General features: G+C 38.1%; 1 protein-coding gene across 2 annotated transcripts in view; it reads left to right on the top strand.

The window, feature by feature from the left end:
- Positions 1 to 23,505, top strand: part of LOC128742338 (insulin receptor substrate 1) — a 461,417-nt gene that overhangs the window by 72,893 nt on the left and 365,019 nt on the right. The window contains exons 1-2 of one of the 2 annotated variants that reach the window (XM_053838671.1): positions 6,316 to 6,475; positions 15,966 to 17,067. The exons of the other annotated variant lie outside the window; for it this stretch is intronic. The gene's annotated coding sequence lies outside the window, so the exon portion shown is untranslated. Of the gene's footprint in view, positions 1 to 6,315; positions 6,476 to 15,965; positions 17,068 to 23,505 lie in introns of those variants that run through there. 2 annotated transcript variants of the gene reach the window in all.

Raw genomic sequence — 23,505 nt, 5'->3', positions numbered from 1 at the left:
ACACCGACCGTTGTCACAGCCCCACGCGAAACCACCTTACCCCCCTCCCCCATCCCCCCACCCACCTGGGGGGGATGGCAGTGAAAAATATTTCACATTGTGACGCACGGCGCTGGCGCAGACTGTATTCCACAACGATACCCACGAGAACTGTACATACAATCTTTGTGTCGTGTGTTTACACTATACGCGGAATCGCCGTAATAATCAATTCGAGGAAAACCAACACAACATTAGAACGTCTCGGCGCGGTGACACAGTGGGATAGATGCTATCGATAATAACTTACATTTTAAAAATATTTTTTTAATATAATTTTTTGTCACTAGAGAACATCACTTTCTTTCATCACATCATTTTCTTAAAAAGATCAAAAAATAAAACAGAAATAAAGAAGTATTATGTAACTATTTTATTATTTAATTTTATTTTCTAAAAGAATCGAATAGTTATACGTTGCTAAATAATAAATTGATGGACATAGAAGAACAAAATCTGAACGAGGATGTACATTCTTGCTCCTCGTCTATTTTGAAAACCCGTCGAAAAAAGGGGCATACGGATGATAACGACGCTGGTGATGATATCAATGTCACTTCACTCTCGAAACCACCAATAGAAATTAAAACTATTGTGTCCAGTCAGGACCAAACAGGTACTATACTGAGGACACAACTAATGAAACCTCTAAGTGGGGCCGGGAAAAAGCGTTTTAGACGTATAACTGATTGCGGGGTCAGTCAGGCAGGAATCTTTCCAGTGAGTGCAGAAAACAACATTGACACCATTCTTGCTCTTTTAGATGCACATAATGAAAGGTTAACTGTAGATAGCTGGAAGGGTATCTATGAAGTCTTTAACCGTTATGTGTGCAACAGGGTACCCGGGTACCTTTTCAGTTTTAAAATAGTTATAACTCATTCAATTTAAAACATACGTCATTGAAATTTTGCGACATTGTAAAACTCGTTGATCTTAAGTTATTGCGGTTTTTTTGGTGCATATCCATAAAGGGGATTAGCAATGAGAGGCACTTGAATTTTTTTATTACGTAGGAGGGCGACAAGGGTACCCGGGTACCCATGATTTGCTATGTTCATAACTTTGGCTATCTTGAACCGATTTGGATGAAACCAGTGGCATTTGATTCGTACATTTATCTAGTTTTTATTAGATAAAGCATTTGGTCATCAAATGACATGTAGTTCCCGGGAATCGATAATTCCGGAGCAACGTCCGGTAAAACGTAGGAAGCCGCTTGTTTTGAAAGAATATCAGCTTTCAGCGAATCTATAAGCTTTGAACTTGACATTGTGGACCCTTTTTTCATCTTATTATATAAATTGGTGACTTTAGATCGCATTGGCCATTCCAGAATTGGGTTCCTGTAGGGTTATAGATGGCCAGTTGGGTACATAACCCAATACTAGAATTGGTTTAGCGGATCTCTTAGATGTTTTGAACTGATATGGCCAGTTTAGTACTTATTAATAATTTCGGAATTGATTCCAAATGTATAACGGATGGTTCTACGTTTTGAACTGATCTGATAATGCTAAGCATTATCTTGAATCCTGCGGTATCATCTGTGACCCCGTAGAAACCATTTTCGAAATAACCAATCAAAATACATCGAAATGTAAAAAATATCACCTACCAAACTAATTCCAAGAACTTTGATACCCATATTGCTAGGTTTTACTTCCAATCCTAGACTGGTCACCCATGACCCCACAGGAACCTACTCCGGAATGGCCAACCTGATTCATATCATTACATGAAATAGTTCATTGTATGAATTTTTAGAGTTTTAAAATCCGCATGACTGATTTTCCTGCAATACAATCAGTTCTCTACCTCACAGCGGACACTCTGTCGGAATTCCGGATTTTCGGGCCCCGTATGTCTTTTAATGGTCAAACGGCCGAATGATTCAAAACTAGATAAATTAACGAATCAAATGACACCTATTTCATCAAAATCGGTTTAAAATTGTTGATGTTATAACAATATCAATTGTGGGTATCCGGGTACCCTTGTTGCCCTGCTAAAGGTGTTTTTTTTGTCGCACACATAACGGTTAAAGGAGTGCGATTTCGTTCTAGATTTTAAATTTGGGAGTGCTTCTATTAAGAAGAAAAATCCCAGGAAAATAAAAATAGAAAAAATGGATATTGATCACAACTCGGAGGATAACTGTTATGGTGGAAAGACCTGCGAAACTGGAGACGACGAAATGGTTTATATCAACTATAGAAACTATAGATTACAGAGGCGACAAGGCACTCACGAACCGCTAAATTTTGAACGAAAGCGGAGGGAACGAAATCCTGGGACATTATGGTCAGTGTTGATCCTACAGAGACTATAGATTATAGAGTAGTAGTAAATAAGTTACCTTTATTTATGATGGTACTCTCCGTTCTGATTCAAAATTTAGCGGACTTTGAGCGCCTTGTCGCCTCTGTAATCTATAGTCTCTGTAGGATCAACACTGACCATAATGTCCCAGGAGCGAGCGGCGTCCGAAAATGGTAAGGACTCCAAATAAAACTAGTAAATCCAACAGTATAAAAAGGACCTGTGATGGAATTGGAGACGTTAAAATGGATGGCAACACCACTAATAAAATATCCCAGGAACTAGCGGCGGCCAGGACTCAGGAAAAACATGAGTACATGAGTAAATCAATCTCCAAGCAGGCAATAGTGACTGTATAGTTTGGGAAACACGCGTAAGTTTTTCTGTTTTCATAGCAAGAAGCACAAAACTCACACATATTTCTTCCCGATTGATCACATTCTGCTTTGCTTCAACTGCTACCCGGTGCTATACACATATACATACAAATTCGTTGTTGATCAGCATAGGCACTCACTCGTGCGATACGTAACTGTGAGTGAGCGTAAGAGAATGAATCTCTAAATAAATCATAAAGTTAAACTAAAACACACATTTAAACTACATGTTTATCTAATTCTTATTAGGCTTTTTTTTGTATGGCAGAAGGACATTGGGTTAAAAGGCCACTGCGACAGTCTTAATGATCGTCTTTTGTGGCAGTATTAGGCTTTTTACTTTCTAGTTAAGACAATGTCGATTCCCGCGAAAAATGTAAATTCCTCCAATTTGTTTGCCATCTTAAATCATGAATATGTGTTAGCTTTTTTAGCTGCTGATATTTTCTCTGGCGATTAATTCTCTTTGACTCTCTGGTTCGTTGTATGAAATGCCAGCTGTGGAAGAAGTAAGCAGAATGCTCACAGCTGAATTTGGTTCACATCGCATAGCAACAGAGACATCGCATATAATAGCGAGAGAAATTCATATGTGAGTTTGGCGCTTCTGATCAAGGTTGAAATTTCATGGTGCTTGAAATCTCATTGAGTTTTTTGCTGCTATGAATAACACTGAGTATATGTAAGTGGCTTTGTCCACAAATAGAACAAGCTGTGCAACAGTTGAGTGTAAGGTATGCAATAATAATATTTGAAGGTTATTTTGGTGTGCAATAATTGGATGCAGAGTTGCTATGCAAAAAACGCATTTTACACGAATTCCACACAGATGGCTATGGGAACCTATTTTATATTAGTTTATCGGCATAGTAAGCGGTTTTGCCAAATAAAATTTGCTTTCATTTGTTCAAAATCATCAAATTGCTGTAGACGAGTGCTTAGCTATGCAACAATTAGCAATTTACCCTACTTAGAACCAATCTCTGTAAATAAAATCCATTTTCCATACCAACATGGAAAATCAACAATAACAGCGCTTCATGCACTAGTATGAGAAATTGAAAAGATTTTTGAGTACAAGCAGATTTTGTTTGCTGCTTCACTGTTCAAGTGAAGGAGCATTTGATAATGCATTATTTAGTAGTAATTCATGACAGTAAATTAAATTGGAATTTGCTTTCGGATCAAGTAATGAATAAGGCTACGAATACCTTATAGATAAACAGGAAAACTTTTGGAAATAAATGGGGACTGAAACCAAAAATGATTCATTAGCTCTATACGCTCATTTTAAGACCAGAATAACATAGGCAGCTTTAGTATGGTGGCCAAAAACAAAAATTAAACATGCACAGAAGAGACTGGAGAAGTTGCAAAGATTTACTACAAGAAGAAGTCTTTTTATTATCTCCTTCAAATGTGCCATTTTTCCATGGATGTTTTGTATTTCTCTTTGGCTCTTGGTTTGCAAAGCATATCAATTTTGGTAGGGGAGAATTCTTCTGATTTTTTGAAATCGATTTACTAAGAGTGACTTAGGAGCCATCGCAGAGATTCCAAAATTAATCCTTTATTAACCCAGCAAGACGTAGATGGATCGGCAATATACCTTTGAACGACTATTCTGTGACAGAAACAAGTCGCACGGAGTAGGAATGGTGGGCCTAATATTCAACAAGGATCTATTATCTTCTACACTTACGGTTCTAAATTTAACAACAGAGTCGGAGTAACTGGGGTAACGGGCCCCGGAGTCAACATATGAATATCCTTGCGCTAATAGCCGACTGTATTTCATGCAGAATTACATCAAGCAATAATTGAAAATGCTACAGTTTGTCTACAGAGAAATTATAGACTAGCAGATACCTATGCATATTTTCTGACAGCCAGGCTATTTTAAAAGCACTGAAGGGGTCAGTCTCGGAGTAGTGGTTAGCATTCACGCCTCTCACGCCGAGGACCCGGGATCAAATCCCAACCCCGCAGAAGCCACGAATGATTCCAGCTGTTAAAGTGGCTATAACCTAACAAAAAAAGCACTGAAGTCAGTTTCGTGTTCATCTAAGCTGGTTTGGGAATGCATTCAATTGCTACAGCAGGTCGCTCAAAAAGGCACAGTAAGGCTTTTTGGGGTGCCTGGGCAGTATGGAATTGAAGACAATGAAAAAGCGAATCAATTGGCAAAAGCTGGATCGATAAAGCCTTTGATTGACCAGAACCGTTCTGTGGGGCCTTAAGATGTAGCCTCAGAATCGAATTTAATAACTGGGAAAAATCAATAATGAATGACATGTGGAAAAATAATTCAAGAGCTTGCCAATCATAGCGATTTATATCACCTGACAAAACAATAACTAAAAGACTTCTTAGTCTATATAAAAACAGATCTACGTGTTTTCTACGGCCTAGTAACTGGTCGCTGCTCAAGCAATTATCACTTAAAACAGCTAGGTAATCCGGAAGGTAACTCTTGTCGCTTTTGTAACCTAGAGAGCGAAAATGTGGAACATTTGCTTCAAAGCTGCGTAGCACTTTATCATAGAAGGCGTAAATTCTTTGGTGAAGGTTTAATACAACCCAATACCAGTACTCTCAATAAAACAATAAACTTTATTCGGGAATATACCCAATAATAGATAGCAATAGCCTGTTGGTATAGAAGGGATGGTTGTGCTCTTTTCTTCAACAGTTTACTTTAAGGACATCAATTTTGCCTAAGTTCAATGTTAAAATGAACAAATTCGATTGAAAGAAAGGGATAGTTAGTTTTATACTCTTACAAAAGGGTTTACTTTCAGGACATCAACTTAGTCTCGGTTTCATCGTAATATCTAATTACTGACCTATGGGGATAGTGAGATTCTGTTACTTTTTCTTTTATCGAAGTAAACGAAATTGCAGATATGTAAGATTGTGCTTCCGGGCCTGAAAAGTAAAAGCGTATTAAACTGTGATTGGCTGCTGTTCATTTCTGACAGTGTCTAATATTTATGCTTATTTTAATAGTGACTCGATAAATTTTTATTGTATTTTTTAACAAATGAATCGGTTGATCTATATAACCACCAAATCTCACTGTGCGGCGTGGATGCGCTGTTTGTTTTGATTGCTGCTTTGCACTCGCTGTGGTGTGGTGCTGGTGGTTGGTTAGTGGCCTGTGGCCGGTGGGTAGTGGTCGTGCTCGGCTCGGTGTAATTTTACGTTGATCGTCTCGGTTGCTTCGTTTTGCGCTTTTGAAGGGGAGACTGCCGCCGCTACCGCGCGCAGGCTGCCGGTGCCGCTGCCGCTGCCGCCGCCACTGCGCTGGAGGAACCGAATCGCAATGTTATTTAATTAAAGTGCTCTCGCTCATTGAGCAGAGCATACATCATACAAAAGAGCTCAGCTCACCACTTGCGCCTCGCTCGCGCTCCGCAAGTTTTGCGGAATCGGCGGAACTCTCGCGCGCTCTCGGTGTGCGAGTGCGGTTTCGGCAAACCGATTCGGCTACGAAAGTCTCAGGAACCCCTCTAATTCATAACAAGTTTAGTTCTTGTTTTTAGTTAGTTGTCGTCTCTCCGTTCGAAGTGAGCGTTTTTCGCTAGTACGGTGTGTACGTTCGCGCGTCTGTTCTTTCCACATTTTCCGGATATCCTGCTGTTGTTATTGTGATTGCTACAGCTTATAATTGTATTATTATTGGTGCGTTCTGTGGTTGTTGTGATTTTGGCTTTTCCGCCTACTGCTCGCTTTCGGTAAGAAAAGAAAAATTAGTGATCGTAATGGTACGACTTTAACGAGTGGTTAAGTTCGTTGTTCGCTACTCTGATCCTGATCCGATTGAGTGTCAATATTGGCAACAGGCTCTCGGTTGCGTGTACACGATAGAATGAAATAGGTGAAAGGAGGTGGAATTATTAGCCCACGGACATCGCCTGAGCTGATCATGGTGAATCAGTGTTTCGCAAGACCCGCCGTAGCCGCCGCCACCGCCAACGATCGCGAAAGTGCGTGGAATGTGTAATTTGGCGGCCTGATCGTACGTACATACAGACAGACAGACACACATACAGAAATTTGCACGCTGACCGGTCGTCGCTCGGTGGCCACACATTATCGGCAATTGTGCGAGACGCGATGATTTTTCGGCGAATTTTCATGTACATATATACGCATCTGGTGAATCAAAAATGCTACATGCGTACCCAGTGCGGTTGGTAATGTGCCACGAAGTGTGAACGTGAAAAAGCACGACGACGAGGTGGTGTTCAAGAAGAAATGAAAGCTAGTGGATCGTGGAAGATACTTGCATGCGGGATATCACACAGCACAATACCAACAGCAGCAGCGCAAGTAGACGAACCACGATCGGTACAGTTTTTTTCCTGTCTTCGCGTGAGTGTGTGCGGGACCGGTCAGCCCGATAGAGAGCGTTCCGATAATCGAATAAAAAAGGCCACGGTGGTAGAATAAGTGCGGCTATTGATTGCGGTGAAAAAAAAATTGCGGATATTTATTTTGCTTCGGTTGCTTCAGTGGTGGATGCAACATTATTTTGTAGGTTGGAAGTGAGCGGTACAGTGAGTTGTGTGCTAATCATGGGGAATATGTTAACAGTTGCAAGATGGAGTTTTATTTCCTAATTGGCTGCATCGTTGAATAATTTAGGTTTGGTTTTCTGCACGAATCTATTGCGTTCGAAAATATGCATAAATTTTCGAACGGAATGTTTCGCAAATTTGATGATGATCGAGTAGCGGTGAATAGATCTGTCATGTGATGTCGAGGGGACAGGGGTGGTATGTAATTATCACTAACAAAATGGCTTCCGATACTTGGACCCAAATTGATAAGTCTCAATTCCACATTTAATTTGATGGATTGTGTTACTAAATTGACAAATGAAAATAAATAATTTTGCCATGTGAAATATTTGATAAAATAGTTATGCTGATTTTGTTCTCTTGAAAATTAAAAAAAAAAATTATAAATAAAATTGCTATTACATTACCAAAAATATTTTCGCATTTGGTATGTCTTTGATTACTGCCAAAAACTATTCTTAAGAAGAAAAAATTTTGTTAGTAGAAGGAGAAAAAGTGCAGAAATTATGTTTAGAGATAATGTAATTTCATCTAAAATTACGGAAATGTAGTTTTTGGGCAGTCGACCGCCGAGAGACAAACTCTAATATTTGGCTTTTTCACTGATTATTGTATCTACGAAAATTGTCACGCATAGTAACTTGATTCCAGTCTATAGTTATCATTTTTCAAAGGATTCGAACTGAATACATATTCAAAATATAAACTCAATAAATAAATATAAACGGTCATGCTGCAAAGCGCTTGAGTCAAACTAATTTTTCTCATTATCCAAAATTAATACTAATGCCTTTACTTTGCATTCGAAAGTATTCAGCGTTAAATTATTTTTACGACGTGTTTTTATTATTTGCAAAAAATGGTTGAAAACTGAAACAAAATGTGCTATTTAAATGCGCAAATTGTGATCAAAATGCAACGCTACTTCATTAAACACTGTTCCGCTAGCTTAGGTAAGCATTACTTATAAAATGGCGTTTACCGCAAAGAGAACGGTGTTAAACAAAATGCTAGTTTAATGCCAATTAAATGTTGCAAAAAACATCCTTTTAATTATTCATCTGCTACAAAACAAAACTATAAAATTAATGACCGATCTTGCATGTGCCGTCGTTAACCATTTTTCGGTCATTAATTGACAACAAAAAATAACAGTGACATGAAATCATCACCAAAATTAGGTGATCAAAAATTGGTACTTTATCAGGTCTCTTACTTTATCAGAAAACTTTAAGGGGCCATCCATAAAGTACGTCACGCTTATAGGGGGGACGGGGGGTTGACCTAAACGTGACGATTTGTGACGTAGGGGGGAGGGGGGTATAAAGTTATGTGACGTCACAAGAAAAAAAAGTCAAATGTAAAAATTTATTCGGGGATTTATAAAAAGACTTCTTCATTTTGAGATAAAACTATTGAATGCTTCTATAAAATTAACGTACTGATGGATTTTTTTAACATATTTGTTCAAACAAGACTCATTTATTCTATGTAGTATGAACTCTCCATTAAGGTTTTACAGAATATGCAGTACACCGCTGAAGAGCTGCTTGAGTATCGTCCTGCCTAAAAGATTTTTGCAACTGCAAATAGCAGGCGCACAAACTCCTGTAGGGCAACGGGCTGCTACCCGAGACCCATGGCAATGTTTTCCCTTGATATTCGTGCTGAACTCAATCGATGAACAATAACTCATACCGAAGTTCCACTGCTGCTTTTAAGGTTTTTCGGTATAATTTATATTGTTCCTCACTCAAAAGGATATAGTTTATGCCACTTGCAGATTAAATTTCGCATCTAAGGTAGTGTTGAATGATTGCACGATTGAATGAATACACAAAATGACAAAATCCGTCAGAAAAGTTCTTCGAAGGCGTGTTGCTGCAAGACGTCAGCAGGAAGTCCTGATTTTTTCAACTATAGTATAGATCAGACGAATTTGAGTGGATGGATGTAAAGGACGTGGATATGCGTGAAACATTAATCGACGACACATCAGCGATTTCTGAAGCGTTTCCGATCGCAGCATATGGAGATCATCTTCAAAATCCATCAATCGATGACTTATTAGCTCGAACATTTTCCTTCTTTTATTTGCTGAAATTCATTTTTGTTATTTGATGAATTGATTGAAATGAATTAAATTGATAGCTTGAAATTAAAAGGCTGGAATGTATATTTAATTTTTTTGTTGTGAAGGGGGAGGGGGGTTGCCGTGACGTGACGTACTTTCTCAGGGGGGGTCATGAATGTGTGACCAAACGTGACAATGGGGGGAGGGGGGGTTGATTTTGGTCCAAATTTGCGTGACGTACTAAATGGATGTCGCCTAATGGAAGTTTTTCGATTTTCTCGGATATCGTTTTTAATTCAAAAGCTCATAACTCTTGAACCAAGTACCGTACAGCGAAAATATTTGAATAAAAACGTAAGAAAAAAATGTGAGAAAATTCAGCAATATAGTAAAAATATCAGTTGAACAAGGTTTAACACAAAATTTAAAAAGCATTTAAAAAATTAAAAAAGCATGGTCAAATTCTAGTGAATTTTTAAAATATTTTTTCTTGTTTCAATTTCACGATAGCGTTATTTGTTATTCTCGAGTTATGGCCAAAAATCTCGATTTTCTTAAACATTTATATTCACCATATAAATATATTCAATATATTCCAATACACCATATATTCACCATCATATATTTCTTACATCAAATATTCACATTTAGGAAATCAAGCATCACGGTGTAAATATTATTTTCTGAACAAGGTAGTAAATTCGGGTCAGTCCCGTTGTAATGGTTAACATTAATGCCTCTCACGCCGAGGACCGGGCTTCAAGTCGCAATCCCGCAGAAGTCACAAATGACGCAAGCTGTTAAAGTGACTATAATCTAACAAAAAAAAGTTAGTAAATTGTTTTAGTTATCCAGGAAAAATATTACATATCTGTAAAAAGTTTTCCCCAAATTTATTCGCAGTGGTGTCGTTGATGGAAAATTAATAAAATACTATTTTCATTTACCAATTCACAATCTTTTAATGACAAAAATTTCACCATGGCGCTATTTTTCTGAGTTATGAGCGAAAAATTAACGATTACCGACGGCACATGACTGCATACCAATGCAATTCAAATGCAAGCCAAGAAGCATTAGGCTCACTTTAAATGCTGCTTTAAAACCATGCCTGTTTGCAGCTGATTATAATGCGATAAGTTAAAGAATTTCAATAGAATTTTGGATGCTAATTTACAACAGCTATACAATCAGAAAGCTAACATAGAGCTGCAGCGTGCAGTAAAAATGCTCGAGATGCCAATATATGGTTGATATACTGCTTGTGTTAATGCGGGCTGGTATCGAATGGCCGAAACACAAATAGCCAAAATCCAAATGGCCGAATTTTAACAACTGTCACAGAACGCTGAAATAATATTTTGCCGAATTACGCAAGGCCGAACCCCTATTTGGGTGGGTCTCGAAAAGCTCAAAATCAAAAGACGCATTTTCTCTTTTCAATAAAAAAAAGACATGACTCGGAAAGCAGATACCGTCATCCGGGGATACTTGCAACACCGGGGTTACTTGCAACACTTTGGCGCATCGCGCTTTTGACAGCTCTAAGTAATTTCACTTTCAGAGTAGGAAAAATGGATGTGCAAAGTTGCGTCAGTTCATTGACATGGAATTATTTTTTATTGTTTGGTTCCTGTACACAATAAGTGCATCATATAAGCTAACAAATAGTAACTTTGAGCTTTGTTTATATTTTGAACTTGGAGAAGAAACGATGAATTCGTGTTGTTACTTCCAATATGGCGCGGCTTGCAGCACTTGTAAAAATGAAAATTATGGTAATAGACGGTATGTACAAAGTAAGTTTGCATCTGTACGATGTTATTTTGTCTACCACCATCTCCAGAAAAATTAAAATTGTGAAAAATTCCACGTGCCTTGAAACGGCAATTTGGAGTTTGCCGACATGCTGCATTTTCACCGAATATCTTTAAAAAAGCGATAGACGTAATTGGGGAACAAAACACGCCTCCAATATCTCTTGTTTTACTACAAATACGTTCAAAATATCTCAAAATAGTCATTCGCGGTTTTAAATCAGATATAAAATCATAAGAAACGCAAAATCAGAAAAGTGTTGCAAGTAACCCCGTTTACTGGGTAATTTGCAACACCCCTATTTTCGGTTCATTTTACAGATTCATTTAGTTTATATTTTTTCTCATAATCATAAATCAAAAGTACTTACCACTATACAAGTTTTGGCTACTTACACTTGAACCTAAACGGTATACTTCGAAAGTTATACTAAGTCAAAGTTCAAAAGTGTTGCAAGTATCCCCGGATGACGGTAACCAATAAGCAAGCGGATTTTTCTTTTCTGTTAAGTTGAACGCACTCCTCCTCTTTAACTATTCCATTGAGATACAATCCACGGAAACAATCAGTACACGCAAAACCATTACATGTAAATTGCCACTTTTTGGGGTCAGAAAGGCTGCAAATAACTCCTCCCTCCTTAACCACGCCACTTAACAAAACTGATCGTACAAGGATACTACTCATAACTTAAAACATATATACTTACATACATATGTTACAGAAATTATGACTTCTGCGCTCATTAAAAATGAAAATCATTTTCCCCTTTGACCACTTCACTGAGACAGAGTGAACCCGATGGGACAGAAACACTCCCCGTACCCAAAAACTTTTTTATTTCATACTAGCCGACCCGACAAACTTCATATTGCCACAAATTAAACTGTGTTGTACATAAATCCTGAATTTCGGATGACCTTTATCGCCATCTCGAGTTTTGCAATTTTCTGAAGAGTTCATGGGTGTTTTAATATACAAATTTTCCTCATAGTAAAATAGAAAACAACTCCTCCCATTGCTTAGTCTGATAAAATAAAGCGGAAAGCATTTAAACATTCGCCATCATTACAAACCATTTCGCCGAATACCATTTTGCGGAACACCAATTCTCGGTTGACCATAAGGCGGAGTATAGAGTTTCCCAGAATACCATTTCGCGAAAAACCTTACGCGAGATGTATCATTTCATGGAAAATCTTTTCGTAGCAAGTACCATTTCGCAGGGGAGACCCAACTGAAGGAAAGTAATAGAGGTCAGTAGATCTAGGAAAATAAATAAACCTAGATAGAGGTGATCTCTACGGGGGCTGCCCCTGCAGTGACCGGCGCTTCCGACGGCAAGTTGCCGGCAACACTCGCGGCCAGTGGCGCGGTCTCGCGCTGAAATATTTAATGTAACTATTGCTAGTTTTTGGTGGTTTTGTTATTGATCAATGTTTTATGAAAGAGTTAAAAATTTCTCGAGTTCGATTAGTTTTTTAGTTACGCAAAAATTTCTGTTTTATATGTATGAGAGTCCTTATCACCCTGGGTGAGGGGTCTCAATCCATCATTAAAATCCTGCCTCCAAAACCCCCCACATGCCAAATTTGGTTCCATTTGCTTGATTAGTTCTCTAGTTATGAGGATATTTGTATTTCATTTGTATAGGAGCCTCACCCACTATTGAAGGGGGAGGGGTTATAATTCTCCTAAAGAGGGCAGGGGTCTCAATTCACCATAGAAAAAAATTTGCCTACAAAAACACCCACATGTTAAATTTGGTTCCATTTGCTTGATTAGATCCGGAGTTACGAGAAAGTTTGTATGGGAGCCCCCCTTCCTAAAAAGGTAAGGGGTCCTAATTCATCCTAGAAAAAATTCATGCCTCCAAAAACACCCACATGCCAAATATGGTTCCATTTGATTAATTAGTCCTCGAGTTATGAAGAAATTTGTATTGCCCCCCCCCCCCCTCCTGAAGCGGGGAGAGGTTTCAATTCACCATAGTAAACATTCTTGTCTACAAAACCACCCACATGTCATATTTTGTTCCATTTGCTTGATTAGTGCTGGAGTTATGAGGAAATTTGTATTTCATTTGTATGGGAGCCCCCTCCTAAAAAGGTAAGGGGTCCTAATTAATCATAGAAAAAATTCATGCCTCCAAAAACACCCACATGCCAAATATGGTTCCATTTGATTAATTAGTTCTCGAGTTATTAGGAAATTTGTATTTCATTTGTATAGGAGCCCCCCCTCCTAAAGTGGGGAGAGGTTTAATTCACCATAGAAAAAATTCTTGTCTCCTAAAACACCCACATATCAAACTTTGTTCAATTTGCTTGATAGGTTCTCGAGTTATGAGGAAATTTGTATTTCATGTGTGTGGAACCCCCCCTCTTCAAAGCGACAGGGGTCATTATTCCCCTCCTAAAGAGAGGAGGGGTCTCAATTCACCATAGAAAAAAAAATGCCTGCAAAAACACCCAAATTTGGTTCCATTTGCTTGATTAGTTCTCGAGTTATAAGGAAATTTGTATTTCATTTGTATAAGAGCCCCCTCCTAAAGTGGGGAGGGGTCTCAATTCACCATAGAAAAAATTCTTATCTCCAAAAACACTCACATGTAAAATTTTGTTCTATTTGCTTGATTAATTCTCGAGTTATGCAGAACTTTGTGTTTCATTTTTATGGGAGCCCCCCCTCTTAGTGGGAGGAGGAGTCTCTTACCATCATAAGAACCTTCCGTGGCCCCAAAAACCCCTATATGCAAATTTTTACGCCGATCGGCTCAGTAGTTTTCGATTCTATAAGGAACATTCAGGCACACAGACAGAAATCCATTTTTATAGGTATAGATTTGTATGGGAGCCCCCCCTCTTAGTGAGGGGAGGGGACTTTTGCCTTCGAGAGAACCTTCCGTAGCCCCAAAAACCCCTACATGCAAATTTTCATGCCGATCGGTTCAGTAGTTTTCGATTCTAAAAGGAACATAGGGACAGACAGACAGACAGACAGAAATCCTTTTTGATAGGTATAGATTGCTTCCTGTACCGTTAAGGTACAAAAAATGATTCACAGTAGTCAAACCGCACACAGTCATGTCATTCGTGTTTGAGAAGTTCATAAATCGTGGAAGAAGATGTCTCCAAAGAAGATTTCAACCAAATTTTCGAAAGTGAGGAAAAACTGACTCTTTATTTAGCGCACGTTGTTTTGCAGCTGCACTGACGATTATCGAACCGATGTCTGTGCTAGTAAAATGTATTGTTTTCCCAACAATGGTATTGAACATGACAAAAATTGACAAAAAGTTTTTGTGCAAAACTATTGAAAATCGGTTAGAAAATCGTTGAGTTATTAGCGATGGAAACGTAACAGTTTTCTATAATTATAATTATCGCATTACCTTTCTGTAAGATGTAATCCTACGTCAGAATATATTAACTAAATGTAACAAGTTATTCCTTTACTGGTAATAAATATTACCGCTTTTTAACCAACTAAGTCATTATTAATTTGAAGGATCTGAAGATTTTTGTAATTTTAAAAGCAGTAAATGGATTTAACATGTCGATATTCAATTTTCCGTATCTAAAAACCGTAAAAAATACTGGAACCATGTTGCAATTTGCTTAATTTTTATGTTTATGGGTAATGGAATACAATAGTAAGTTCTTAAGAAAGATCAGAGCGCTAGCTCTATAATAATATTACAATCGATTTATTATGTAAATTGATTAGTAATATCCCACCTTCCTGCTACAGATCGAAATTAACAAACCAACTAATATGAGATATTGTATCTGAAGTTGATTATCAATCGAAACGGATAACAACAGTAAAGTTTGAGTATTTGAGTTTAGGTGCGAACTAGGGCAAGTTAACCTATAGTGGATCCTTTATCTATAATGGACCTCGGGTACAGTTTCGGCGTTTATTCGCTTGTGCTTCTTATTTCCGAGGGTATATGACATGAAACGCAAAGTACCAAACAATACACACAGTTTTTGCTGAATTTAATGATTAATGCCTTAAAAGCGACATTTTCAACAAGCTATGGTCCATTTTAAGGTTAACAATGCGAAATGTCGCCATTAATGGACCCTCTTCATGCAAAATACACTAGAATTCCTGTAATGGACCCGGTCACCATCCTATTGTAAACTACAAGGACATTCCAATCTGTTTTAAAAAATGTGTATAATATGGAAATTTGCAACATAAATTGATGTTTTTTAGGCTCAATCGAAAGTTACTCGTATTGTAAGTGACATCGGTTGCGTGTTTAGCGTTACCAGTTTAAAACAATTAGTGGAAGAAAACTACTCAAGCACTAACTGGTCCACTAATGGTTAATTTACCCTACCTTTACCGCCGCGGTGCAGCAAGCTTTTCCGCAAAAATCCGTTCGACAGTGCTGCATACCTGAATGTTGCAGTTTAGACTGGCTTAAAAGTAGTTTCGTATTAATTGTATCGCCATGCTGCAGTTTTACTTTTATCGGTAGCTGACTAGGACTGGTACTATGGGGATAAATGATGATTTTAATAATGATTTTAATATTTTGATTAATCAACATGTAAAAGTGAAAGCTGAAACATCGGAAGGGCTTTATAATTGTTTTATTTTTAATTTAATCAAACTGTTCAATTGGACAGGACGGTGGATTACTCAACCGCATTTTGCAAAATTTTGTCCTCATTTTCCCATGGCTAGCACCAACAATCCGCAGTGAACGTTGTGTTGTTCATTACTCGACAGGCTCCTCTGGGTGATAATGGCAGCAGCAGTGATAACTGAGCGGTAAACAAAATTCAAAATAAAGCTACCAGGCATCGAACCAGTTACTGTCAAAAGATAGCCGAAAGTGAAAGGCGCAAGCATCGAGTACCAATTAATAAAAAAAAACCTGAAAACAAATATTGTAAAAGTTGAAAATAGCGCAGGAATGTTCATGTGTTTTATTTGTGATACGTGCTACTTTTTAAAGTGCTTTCAAAATCCAGTTTTGCGTAACGTTGCGTATCAGGGGTTGCAGTGAGCGAAAAAGTTGATAATAATAAAAACAACGAATCGGACAATAACGCCTATTTTGGGGGGCACACCTCATCCGAAGTTGCAGAGTTTTCGGATACATCAAAAGGCGAGTGAAAAAAAAGTGGTCAGCCAAAATTAAGACTTGGTATTTGAAGCTAAACGACGCGTCAGTATTCGATAATATCTCCAGTTTGTATGAAAAAAAAACGGCATAATAAATTCGGTTTTATTTTCCTACACCAAATAAATAAATATACACATCAAAAATCATAAAACCCAGCTGCTCCGGTAGTGTGCAGAAAACGTGGAAGAAAGTATCCTGTTCATCATAAGTTCGGTGCGTGTTCTTTGCGCTGTGCCAAAACGAAAATACTCCAACCATTTTCCGAGTGCGGTGCTAGAAAGAAGCGGTGAAACGTGTGGTTCGTGGAAAAAAAGGAAGCTCATTACGTGATCAAGGTTAATAAATTGGAAGCTGAGTGAGAGGCAAAAAACCTAATCAAGTGGGTACAATAAAAAGTGATTTAATTGATTCAGCGCCCACCCGCCGTCGGGCATTCCAACTGGAGCAGCAGCAGCAGTCGTGTAGTGTTGTATGTGTGTGTGCACTGGGGGAGTGTTTTGCATGGCATAAAAACTGTCCGCAGTTGTTGGGCCGGCTCGGAAAAATCCAAAGTGGCAGTAAAATTCTGTATTACCTAGGCGTCGGCGACGGCGACGGCGATAAGCTGTGCAGCAGACTACGCCCCGAAAAAAAAATTGCCTGCTTTGACCGCTGAGGACGTTCGACGCGTGTGTATCGATTCAGCCCCGGCTTAAACATTACGTGAGTGTGCTTCTAAACTGGCTTATAATTGGTTGTTGTCGGTCCCTAGGGACCTGGGGAAGGGGGAGGAGGAATAGCTTATCGATTATTAGTTCGGTGGTTTTGCCCCAGCCAACATGTCGTTTACTCAATTAACCAAACACACCGGCCGGTGTATGCTTATTTGACAGCTGTCGATAAGAAATGAAAAGCTTTTTTTTTATGCCCGTAATGGCAAATCTTTTGCGAGAAATGTGTTGCTTTCCCGGCATTCACTAGTTGAATTGCAAGCTACCAATGCGTACCAAAAATAGCATAAAAACTATGACATGTAAATAATTTGATAAGAAAAGAAACTTATATTTGTATTAAAAAGTGAATTTGTTACCACCATTTTGTCACAGGTTTTAATTTTATTTATTTAATCATTATCAAAACCTTTGGTTACCAATTAGATTACTCTGAGAAAAAAATAAGCTCAAAAAAATAGTTTTGGAAATTTTACCATTAATTTTTCAAACTGATTTCTTTATGAATTAGATATTTGCGATGGTCCACAGTATAGTTCTGTACAATTTTATTACAGATACACAGTATCTGGGGAATATAACGTGTTAGTAGGACTCTCATTTGAGTGTTTCGGAGTATACACTTCGAAAAAATCTTGTAATTTTACGTCTTCTGACATATCCATAAATGGAACATCGCTAATCATACAATTACGTGCTCTTTCACTAATGGTCTTATTTATTACGTTTGGCTTGATGTGAAACTGTATCTTTAAAAACGGTTTAGGCCATTTACGGTTTATTTAATGGGAAAATATATCGGATTTCAGTTTACGTCGAATGTGAGATTCATTTTTTCGTTCTGTGTAGCTTTTAACAGGTTTGGCAGCGTGAGACCGTGTGTTGTCATACTGTAGAAGCACTTTTTCGTTCCTCAGTGCGTATTTAGGACTTTTCCTAATGATCGGCTTAATCGCATCACTTGAATTCGATACCGTTCCCCAGTGATAATTTCATTCGGTTTCAACAGTTCTTAATAAATTACTCCGACTTGGTCCCACTACAGGATGAGTAGTAATAACTGCCAGTAAAGTAAATGGTCACAAAAATAAGGCGCTTGCATAAAGTTTAATTTTGAGTGTATTTCGTATAAAGTATATTCATAAAACTTGTCTTAAATTCGTCCAAATTGAAATCTTTCTTCCATTGCTTTAATTAGCAGTTGCAATCATTGTTGAAAAGCGTTACAGCTGGCACGCATGATAGCCTGAGGCATTTCATCTTAAATCTTCTCCAAACGTTGCTTAAAAGTATCCACAGTAAATCCTTTGGTGCTCCCTAGTTTACCTAGCATGTAGCCTCATGCATAGAAGCCAAAGGATGCAAGTCAGGCGAAGAGACAGGCCACTTTTTTGAAGAAATTAAGTCTAGAAAATTGTCCTTACATCAGGCCTGTGTAACTTTTGCCTGGTGAGACGGTGCAAAATCTTGTTGGAAGCAGTATGGTGCATTCTTGTAGCGTTTTTTGCCAATGGGAAGCAAGTGGTTCATCAAAACATTATCATTCACATTATCGATGTAATATTTAGTGTTGATTTTAACACCTGGTTCAATAAACAACAATGGAACGTAGAATTTTTAGAGAAACATCCCCATACCATCATCCTGAAAATATTCAGAACTTTACAGCCATCGTGCCACATGAGCAGCTACCGACATCTTTCGATTCTTGCAACATTCAGTCCAGTCGAGCACCCGTTGTTTTTCATATGGAATCAATCGAAGATAATCTCTCAAAATATTCTTCATGGTTGGCTGCGAAACTCACAGTTCCTTGGCCATCGTACGTCCATACTGATCTGGTTTCCGTCGAATACGCTTCCCATGTCCTTCACGGAAAGAAATTTGATTCTGATGCCATGAATGAAATCATAAAATCATGAAATGTGAGTTCATGTCAAATCATGACTGAACTGCCATATAAGACAGCACAAAATCATGAATAATAGTTCATGATTTTGCGTTGTCTTGTACTGCAAGAAGCTCGTGATATCATGATTTTTATTCATGGTGTATTTTCATAAATCGTGAGCTAAAAACCGGGAATCATGAGTCATTTTGCTCGTTTTGGAGATCAAATTTCTACCCGTGTTATAGTGCGTTTACGATCAGGTTTGGGGAGTATCGGTTTCCTTGTAGCGCTTAATGGTACGAAAGACTATCCTTCCGTCTATTCCAAGTAGCTTCAGCTTCTTTAAAATATCCCACGGTCGAAATTTTTCAAAAAAACACACCTATCACAAGTTCCCTTTTTCCGTCCTATCTGGTGAATGACCAATTGGTTAAAACCACATTAAATAGCAATAAAGCTTTTTCCGTCCTTGATTACTACGAAACTCTTAAAGGAAAAAAAATTCAAAACAAACATCCGACCTGTGTTGAAATTTGAATACACTCTAAACGAAAAATATGCAGACACATCTTTGATTAACCCATTTTTAATTAAACACGTCCAAGAACACTGACAGTAATTACCTCATCAAGCGTTGCTTTCAATTCAGCGTCCTAGAAGGTTTTGGTTTCCCGTCAAGTAGATAACGTCTATGTTGTTTCACGTTGCTTAGCATCTCCGGTAATTTTCGAGGAAGTTTTGTCACTTTTTCTGGTGCACTTTCCTAACATCAAAATGGTCTAGCTTTAATCGCGGTCGAAAGAAATCTTGTTGGTCGCACGAAAAAACGTAGGAAATTTGGCCGGTAGGACTTCTTTAATGATAAGAAGCATTTAAATAGATCTCAGCTCACTTTGATTGATCACGTATGATAGACAACAAACTAAAACATTAGGGTATAACTAGTTTTGCATTGTGTGTCATAACAAAGCTGATATTTTCAATAATTTGTGTTGGATAGGACGGGAATAGGCAATTACGACGAAGCAGCAACATACCCTATTTATATGTAAAAAAATGCAGGAAATCGATTGGTGGTGGTTTCGCAGACTTCGGAAAGTGGTCCATTTGCCCTATTTTCCTCAAAAATCATGAAAAAAGCTAATTAAACAGTATAAAAACTTATTTATCGACCGTGAAACGAATTCATTTAGCTTCCAAATTTTGCCAAAATATCAGAAGAATTAAATTCCATCCATACTGTGCGAAATGCAAGAATAGTCCATTTTGCCCAATTCACGCCCATATGTATACATAGATAACCTAATTAAAGCGATTAAAACTAACTCAAAGGTAAAAACAGTCTTCAAAAAAATGTGAATTTTATCATATAGAATAACTTTGGAGAACAGTTGAAAGCAATAAAATGATTGGATGCGGAGTTATTGTGCAGAATTGATTTTTAAGTGTACTTTTTAAATAACTTATATACCGCAACTATCAAAAGATAGATATATCTATAGTTACTATATTCAGCAAAGTTGCTCATTTTAGTGTGTTCTATAATTTTTCTGAAGAAAAAGATTTTTTTCACGAATACAAAAAAACAAAAGTTTGTATGACCCTGACAGATGAATATAAGATCATCTTGATAGTTTGAAAAGATGCGCTGTATTTCATTGATAAACTTCTCCAAAGATACCAATCGTTGAAAAATTACGATTTTTTTACGCAATAGCAAATGAACGTGTTTTTGTAGAAGGAGAGAATCAGGCAAAACGAACCGATTGTGAATTCATCACGGTACTAAATCGATGACACTCAACTCTCCTGATGTCTTTCGAGTAAATTGGAACTGTTCGAGTTTATTCCTCTGTCTTTGAAGTGGTTTTAAACGTTCTAATTAGGTTTTACTATATATTTAGGGCTGAATTGGGCAAAATGGACTATACTTGCATTTCGTACAGTATAAAATGGATGGGATTTGATTTCTTCTGATGTTTTGACAAATTTTGAGAGCTATTTGTGTTCGTTTCGCGCGCGGCAAATAAGTTTTTATACTGTTTAATTAGCTTTTAACATGATTTTCGGGGAAATTAGGGCAAAATGGACCACTTGGATGAAACCATCACCAAACGATTTCCTGCCTTTTTTACATAAGAATAGGTATCTTGTAAGATTCCAAACCAGCGGCTTCTAATTCTTGGGATTACGAGCTCGTTTTTGCCGAACTTGTTTGTTGTTGTTTTTGTTTTTGTTGTATTTTGCGATGGCTGGCTTGTTAGACCAGCATCGTACCTCGAAGCAAACTGTGCGATTAGAACCATGCTATAATGCGAGTTGGTTGGTAACCAGTTGAGTAAAGCGTACCGTTGGTGCCTTGAGCAACCTTGGTGGAAATCGGAATACCAACCCCGTTGAAAGTCTAGTCGTATGCTGACAGGAAAGTAGAGCTCATTTAAGCTTCCTTGGTCCTTTAACGAGACAGGGGGTTGATTCCGCCGGCCTTACAGGCCGTCACCATAAAAAAACTAATAAGCAATGAATGAGGAACACAGAAATCCGCACTGCAAGAATCGGAATACACTATGGATTGGAAACTCGGAACGTCCAAGGGAGCCCTCGAGGGCTCTCCGACGTATTAAAGAGTCGCAAGTTCAACGTCGCACAGTGGCGCTCCTCCATACAAAGTTTGGCCAGAAGTCAAAAGTTACTTCAAATCGGCTGAATATAACATCTTTAACTAATTTTGGGTCACTGATTTCAAATTTGGAATCAGAAATCAAAAAAACTAATCGCTCATGGTTCACAAAATTTAAAAAAAATAGTTTCTCTTTTTTACTTGTTTTATTGTGGTTTTTGTTTTTGAGATGGCCAATTTTGTATTTGCCGTTGAAAGCATAAAAAACTTGTATCATGATGCATTAGGGTGGTTCACAAACCTTAAAAAAAATTATTGCAAAAAAAACTTTAGTAAATTTTGATTTCCACTAAGCTCGTTCGAACTATGCAATTAGCTCTTCGAAGCGCCATCGTAAGGTATCTTTACTATATAAAAATAAATTCAAATCGGTTCAGTAATTCAACAGTTACGAATTTTTAAAGAAAGAAAATTGGTCAAAAATGATGATTTTTGGCATCACCCTAACTCAGAAAAAGACACCCTAAGCGCCAAGTAAAAAGTCAGGGGTCTAAAGTTTTTCGAAAAGAAACAACTACACAAAATTTGAACAAACCCGAGCGTTTTTAATTAGGACTTTCGTGGAATTCTCCTATGGAAGAGAAAATCATTCCTTCATGTAAGAAGAAGAAATCACTTCTAATATATCCGCCAAAAAGTCGATATTACTTCCTTAGCGCAGCAAAGCGCAGAAAGGCACCTAGATTTCCAAAAAGAAGAGAAAATTTCCTATAAGATGCATTTAACGTGATCGTTTTCTGACGTTTCCCGCCATACTTTCTTGATCGCTGAATATTGGTGTTGAGTTTCCCATACATTTTGTATGGAAGAAAAAATTCATTTTAACTTCAAACTGGCTAGAATTTTCAGGGTAACCTCTCAAAGTATTCCAAAAAATGATAAAAATATAATAATGGAAAAAGCTTAACGTTGGATTTTTGACTTTTGGCCAGCTTTGCGCCATAGTGCGTCGTAGCGCTACAAGAGCTGAAAGGGCTCAACTGTACGAACCTTTAGGGATGAACATACCATCTACCAGAGCTGCGGCAACACACATGAGCTGGGTATAGCTTTCGTATTAATGGGCGAGGTGCGGAAACGGTTCATTGGGTGGTGCAGGTTTAAAATTCTACGCGCAGTTAGAGCGTGAATGCGACCCGCGGCTTAAACATGATATCAAGATCATTCCCAAGTAACATTTTGGGTTTTATTACTCTTATGATGGCATTTAAGTCCAAAATTATTCATGAAGACCGCCATAAGAATACAATAAAACTTAAATTGTTGCTTAGGGTGGGTCATTTCAATACTCAGACCGCCCAGAAAAAGAAATACAAACCAGTGATGGGAGGGTTCAGCGCAGACCCGTCCACGAAATGGGCCTAAGACTTATCGACTTTGCTGGTTCCGAGAATGTGGCCATTCGCAGCACCTTCATCCAACATAGACTCCTACACAAATACACTTGGAGGTCACCAAATCAGGCAGAATCGTACATCGACCACCTTTGGATCAATTGTCGGGACTTCTCAGACACCATTGACGTCCGATTCGGACCACCACCCACTGATAGTTAAGATGCGCTCAAAACTCTCCATTGTGAACAATATTCGGTACCGACACCAGCCTCGGTTGAATCTCGCGGACTGATTTGATGAGCTGCTTGGAAGAGCAGGAGTATGCGGAATTGGAACGGCTGCATTGTTCTCAGGAAACGCGAAAGTTCTACCAGAGATCGAACTGTGCCGCGAGTCGAAATGTGTCAAGATAAGAATGGTAGTATTTTGACTGACGATCGAGAGGTGATCGAAACGTGGGAGCTACCACCAATTACGAACAAATTTGTGGGAGTTTACCAAACCGGTTTCGTTGAAGGTCAG

Source organism: Sabethes cyaneus, chromosome 3 (assembly GCF_943734655.1).
Source record: "Sabethes cyaneus chromosome 3, idSabCyanKW18_F2, whole genome shotgun sequence".
Classification (NCBI taxonomy): domain Eukaryota; kingdom Metazoa; phylum Arthropoda; class Insecta; order Diptera; family Culicidae; genus Sabethes; species Sabethes cyaneus.
Note: the sequence above shows the minus strand (reverse complement) of the source record. Positions and strands in the feature narration are given on the sequence as shown.